We start from the raw sequence: 6,929 nt of genomic DNA on the forward strand, positions 1-6,929 counted from the left end.
CTCTCCCAGCTACCATGTGGCTATTCAGAAATGGTTGTTTATTTTTTCATACTCTTCCTCAGGGCCTTGTATCCAAGGTAACTCCCAGAATAAAACAGATTTTAACATAACCTATGAGGAGTCTATGCCTAAAAATGGTTATGGAAAAATCCTATATTGTCTTCATATATTTATGTATCTCTATAGTTGGGACAAACAACTTTCAAGGTCTGTGTTATCTGCAGAGATGCTTGGTGTTTTTATGTGTAGGTTCAGTAATGCTTTCAGGATCTCTGTTTAGAGAGCTGAAAGTTTTAGTGAGTGCTTGAAAACTCACCCACGCAGCTTTTCTTCAATAAGTTTACTTTAGTGTTAATGCCTACATGACTCCTGCTATGGGTAAACTCACTCCTATATGTTCATGGTGGTAACGTTAGTACAGTAGTAGCAAGTTGCTCCTTCTGGTATGAATTTGGGGGGTGAATTAGTCTCTGGGTTAAAATTTAAGTTATTTTCTTGAATCAGAAATATTTTTAGGAGTACTAGCGTCCCTTTGGGCATGAGTAATGGTTTACCTGCTACCACGGATTCTAGCAAATGGATTATTCTATTTAGGAAGATATTAATGAACCGTGTTGTCTATTGCTAGGTTATTTCTTCTGACCTGTAGTGCATAAATACAGGGAGCTCGCAACTGAAGGGTGATATACTGAGGAGAAATGGACAGAATTACTCTCTTGCATTAGGTGCTATTGTCTCGTGCTTTCATTGCTATGGGATGTAATTGTATTACTCACTGTACTGTTGGATTCCAAAAGGCTAGTTCATAAGCAGTAATAACATTTGTGGCAATCTGAGCTAAGTTAATGAAAAAGATAATCAAATCTAATGCTGCAGGGCAAGATATCTGATATCTCCAGGGGTCATAAAGAGATCGTACTGCTGACTCGGAGGACGGGAAGGAGGCAGTTGGATGTGTGGAGTGCAGAAGAGGCAAGAGGCAGCAGAAGAGTGAAGGTCACCTTGCTCAGAAGCACTGTGTGCTGGTCACTGGCAGAGGCAGGGAGGTATGTGCTAGATACATCACAGAGATGAAGATGCTTATCAAGCTAATGATATTTTTAGTAATGCCAATACCTGATGATATGTATAAGTTTCAGTCGGTCCCAGACATTTGTCTCTTTATGTCCATAGGGAAATCGGATTAAGTAGTTCGTGTGTGCTTCTTCCTTGCCCATAGCAGATACATACTGAGTTTGGGGCTGATCATGGATGATGTTGGAATAGTCATTTAAAATTGTTTTTCAGTGAACACCAACTCCAATCTGAAACTCATTTCTGTCCTTGGTGCCAATGTAATATTTTATTGCATCTCTAGATGATACCCAGTGGTGAATTTTTCTTGCTTCTAACTATAAACACAGCAAGTTTTCTGTGTGGACATTTTCACCACCACATATTGGTATATCATATGAGGGTCCTGGCAGCGATTGTGCACTATCTGATAGCAGAAATAGTGCACATATTCCTTCTAAGTATCACAGTATCACAGTATGTTTGGGATTGGAAGGGACCTCAAAAGATCATCTAGTCCAATCCCCCTGCTGGAGCAGGAACGCCTAGGTGAGGTCGCACAGGAATGTGTCCAGGCGGGCTTTGAATGTCTCCAGGGAAGGAGACTCCACAACCTCCCTGGGTAGCCTGTTCCAGTGCTCTGTTACCCTCCCTGAGAAGAAGTTCTTTCTCAAATTTAAGTGGAACCTCTTGTGTTCCAGCTTGATCCCATTGCCCCTTGTCCTATCATTGTTTGCCACTGAGAAGAGCCTGACTCCATCCTCGTGGCACTCACCCTTTATATATTTATAAACATTAATAAGGTCACCCCTCAGTCTCCTCTTCTCCAAACTAAAGAGCCCCAGCTCCCTCAGCCTTTCCTCATAAGGGAGATGCTCCACTCCCTTAATCATCTTTGTTGCCCTGCGCTGGACCCTCTCCAGCAGTTCCCTGTCCTTCTTGAACTGAGGGGCCCAGAACTGGACACAATATTCCAGATGGGGTCTCACCAGGGCGGAGTAGAGGGGAAGGAGGACCTCTCTCGATCTACTGACCACCCCCCTTGTAATACACCCAAGGATGCCATTAGCCTTCCTGGCCACAAGGGCACAGTGCTGGCTCATGGTCATCCTGTTGTCCACCAGGACCCCCAGGTCCCTTTCCCCTACACTGCTCTCTAATAGGTCATGCCCCAACCTATACTGGAACTTGGGATTGTTCCTGCCCAGATGCAGGACTCTACACTTTCCCTTGTTAAATTCCATCAGGTTATCCCCCGCCCAACTCTCCAGCCTGTCCAGGTCCCGCTGGATGGCAGCACAGCCTTCTGGCCTGTCAGCCACTCCTCCCAGCTTAGTGTCATCAGCAAACTTGCTGATGGTACACTCAATTCCCTCGTCTAAATCATTAATGAATATATTGAATAATATTGGCCCCAGTACTGACCCCTGAGGCACTCCACTAGATACTGGCCTCCAACTGGACTCCGCACCATTGACCACCACTCTCTGGCTTCTCTCTTTAAGCCAGTTTGCAACCCACCTCACTACTCTATTGTCTAGACCACAGCTCCTCAATTTAGCTGTGAGGATGCTGTGAGGGACTGTGTCAAAGGCTTTACTGAAGTCAAGGTAGACCACATCCACCGCTCTGCCATCATCCATCCACCTTGTTACATTCTCATAAAAGGCTATGAGGTTGGTCAAGCATGACTTACCCTTGGTAAAGCCATGCTGACTGCCCCTAATGACCCTCTTATCCCTGATGTGCCTTGAGACAACACCAAGGATAAGCTGTTCTATTACTTTCCCAGGGACAGAGGTGAGGCTGACCGGTCTATAATTACCCGGGTCCTCCTTCTTGCCCTTTTTAAAGACTGGAGTGACATTTGCTTTCCTCCAATCCTCGGGCACCTCTCCCGTTTCCCAAGACTTGGCAAAAATGATGGATAGCGGTCTAGCAATGACTTCAGCCAGCTCCCTCAACACCCACGGATGCATCCCATCTGGACCCATGGATTTATGGACGTCCAGACTATTTAATTGTTCCCTAACCCAGTCCTCATCGACTAAAGCAAACTCCTCCATTAACCTGGCTTCATCCAGGGTCTCAGGGGTACAGGGTTCCCCAGGACAGCCTCCAGCGGAGTAGATAGAGACAAAGAAGGCATTCAGCAATTCTGCCTTCTCTGTGTCTTCTGCCACCAGGGCACCCACCTCCTTCATCAGTGGGCCTACATTGCCTCTGGTATTAGTTTTATCTGCTATGTATTTGAAAAAGTTCTTCTTGCTGTCCTTGACCCCTCTCGCCAGCTGTAATTCTAAGGAGGCCTTGGCTACCCTAGCTGCCTTCCTGCATCCTCTAACAGCAGCCTTATATTCCTCCCAAGTGGCCAGTCCCTGCTTCCATGACCTGTAAACTCTCCTCTTCTGCTTGAGCATACCCAACAGATCCGTATTCAACCACGCAGGCCTTCTGGCTCCCTTCCTCGACTTCCTACGTGTGGGGATGCTCTGATCCTGAGCATGGAAGAAGCAATCTCTGAATGCAATCCAACTCTCTTGGGCCCCTTTTCCTTCAAGCAGTCTTGCCCACGGGATTTCCCCCAGGAATTGCTTGAAAAGGCCGATAATGTTGGGCAAGAGACATGTGCAATGGTAACTGTAGTCAGTGCCCCAAAATATGTTTTCTCTCAGACTTGTGTTATATATATTGCTGGTATCTCCTTCATTGTACATTCCCTGTTAGCATTCTTCTTTTCCTGCTACTGCTCTCTTTTACATGTATCTACCTTTGACCCAAATAAGAATTCCTACACCAAGTCCTAGCCATCTGAGGCCATCTAGTGCTGTAGCCTGTCTGTACATAGCCAAGGGTAGATGATTAGGAAAAACAAGAAGACCAAGGACTGCACAAAAGGCTCCCTCCTTCCATATATCTTTGCAAAGTCTGAGAGACTTCTTAAATTAGGTGTTTTAACTGCCGTACTGTGCATTTGATATTTAATCTAGTCTGAATAGATGTATTGAACCCCTTTTTAAATGTCTAGACATTACTGGTTTCCTGCAGTATCCAAAAATGAGTCTTAAGAGTTCTCAAAAGAAGTACAGATAGGAAAACATAGGTAATGAAGACTGTAGGGGCTGATGGTTCTGCTTCTGCCTAGCCATTCACAGTCTCTCCCCTTCCACCTCTGTGCATTTATGTAGCTCACATTCACTCTATTCAGATATCGTGTTCATTGGTAATCTGTGCATTTGGAGGCTCTCCTATCGTTTGCATATTTTAAGTAACTCTTCTGGTAGACCTCATATGCACATAAGAACTCACCAAGATACTTTCCACAGCCTACCCATGAGATAACCTCATAGTAATGCTGTAAGACTCCAAGCAGGATGAGAGGTCATGGGGATAATGGGAAGAACCAGTGGGGAAAGTGGGGAATATCCAAAACAGAGATGGAGCTGTGTAACTTAGAGCTCATGGCTGGGTGCCGAAAGGTGGCCTTGCTTTTGTACAGTGCATCCACAGTAGGATGGCAAAACAGGAGAGGCAGTAAATTGGTCGCACAACCCTCAGCAACAGTTACATGAGCTTACAGCAGAGCTAACATCCTGCATGGTACCATCTAGACAAGTTCTTGTAGCCAAAACTGATATTTGCTTGTCACACATTTTTACTTTGAGAAAAAGAAAGGGCTATATTTGATATTTGAGTACTTTTTTTCGCCTTCAGAACAACAACTACTACCCACATAATTTCATGAGAAATATTTAAGAAATAACTTTTGGTCCAAAAGCTTTTCGTATGATGGTCTGTATCTCTTGAGAGTGTTCACATGGATTTCATACAGTAATGCTTGAGTACTTTGATGTTTTCAATAGCTATATTTCTATCAACATTTTCTAGCTGCTTTCCACATCTGTCAGAAAAGCTTCATTAATTCCTAGGATTAGGGGATTTTGTAGTGTTTCTTCCAACTTTTTTGAAACTCAAAAAAATATCCAGCTGCTAGGCTTTAGGGTTTACAGTAGAACAGAAGAAATAATAGAAATAAATTTGCTTGAACTTGTCATGACAGTAATAATAATAATAATAATTACATTTTTATAAAGCTTGGATTGAAGAAAATAGAACAGGAAAAGCTGATTAAAATCTACCATATAAAAATTGACTGTTTCCACCCACTCTTTCCCACAGTTCCTCAGAGCATCACTGTGTTTATATTTTGAAAGCCTATGGTATGGATTTCTTGAAACTAAATCAGGTTTTAATAAAACAAGGTGTTGTGGGATTTCTGTGGGGCTGAAGTTCAAGTCAACAGTCTTGAATATAAAACACCAAATATGAATTTTGCTTAACTTAATACCAAAGGGACTTTCATTTAGATTTCTTTCTTTCTCTGCTCTACAAGAGAAAAAATAATATCTCATCACCTCTGAGAAAGTCAAAGTTATTCTGGAAGAGTGAGGGATTACAAAGTTCTCAGCATTGCAAATAGAGAGAGTTATTTTAAACAATAGCATTCAACCTTCTATATTGCTTCTCTCACTCTTTCAGCACAAACCTGTCTCTCTGCAGGATGGATTTTCAGCTGCAAAGCATCCAGATGCTGGTTTATGTGTATGTGAATATTCAAGGTTAACAAGGATATGTTCCCTGTGGGAGAAACAGTCAGTGCCATTCAGACTGCATTCCTTTTTCCTTTCTTGCCATAGAGTAGGCTGTTGAAAATGTATCTGATGAAACTGCAGGTTCCTGTTCTATTCACATGAACAAATTTAATTTTTCTAATTGGGATCAGTTGAAGTACCTATCCCTGTGACTGGATGGCCAGCAGGCAGGAAAAAATGAGTTTAAATACCTGCTCTAAAGCAAGGACAGAGAGGATAAATTTTACGCTTTTTCCCACATGATAATTGTTTTCCTTTCTATTCGTGTACACTGTATGGGGCTTTTTTTTTTTTTTTTTTTTCATTTCAGCACATAGCTCAAGATCAATGACCCAGGCAGGTGTCCCAGGTCACAACTTGACAGGAGAGTAGGGAAGAGAAGATTTGTGGCTTGGGTTTTCAAGCAGGTTGCCCTCCTAGCCAGAGGTAGGTGCCCGTCTGTTGCCAGCTTTACTGGGTTAGATTAGAAACCTGAACACAACTTTTGCATGTCCTCCTTATTTCATCTCTGATGGGCTTCTGCAGGTACCTGGCTGGTTCTAGGGATACCCTTCTTACACAGATCCCATACATTGCCTGAAAGGACCAGGACCTACGGGAACCCGTGGACTGTGTGTTGAGTAGGATGCACTGCAACATCAAAGAAGTATTTATTCTGTATCTGAGCTGGGCAGATGAGAAAGCCCAGTCTGGGTATGATTTGAGAGGCAGCTCCATTTTACCTCTAAACACGCCTAAATAATATGTGTACGGCTGAGAAATTTGCTTGACTTTGCACCTTTTAATACAAGGAGCTTGTATTAAAAGGAAATACATGACTGGACTGTCATCCAGACATAGCCAAACGGTGTGGCCACACATTCCTCTCCCTGTGCAGCAACCTGGTCATTAATCTGTGCTTCCTAACATACGGACCCTTCCTCAAGGCAGCTGACAGTATTCATCAAAGCATGTGAAGGTGAGTGGCAGTGTCATATGGGACCAGTAAGGGTGTGCCCAGTGCTGCAAAACCAATGGGGTGAGAGATATGAGCGGCTGGGGCGACTGGAGTGACTGAGAACCTGTCAGGATGAAACCTGTGCATACTCCAACTTCTTCTCTCTCCCCTCTGTGCCCTGGTGTCCACATGAAGAAAATGGGAGGTGCACTGGGCAGGGCAGGACCTGTAATGCTCCCCAACAAGTGCCAGTCGCAGTGCATGACATGCCAGGGCCCTGGGACACA

This window comes from Patagioenas fasciata, chromosome 3 (genome assembly GCF_037038585.1).
Source record: "Patagioenas fasciata isolate bPatFas1 chromosome 3, bPatFas1.hap1, whole genome shotgun sequence".
In the NCBI taxonomy this organism is placed as follows: Eukaryota; Metazoa; Chordata; class Aves; order Columbiformes; family Columbidae; genus Patagioenas; species Patagioenas fasciata.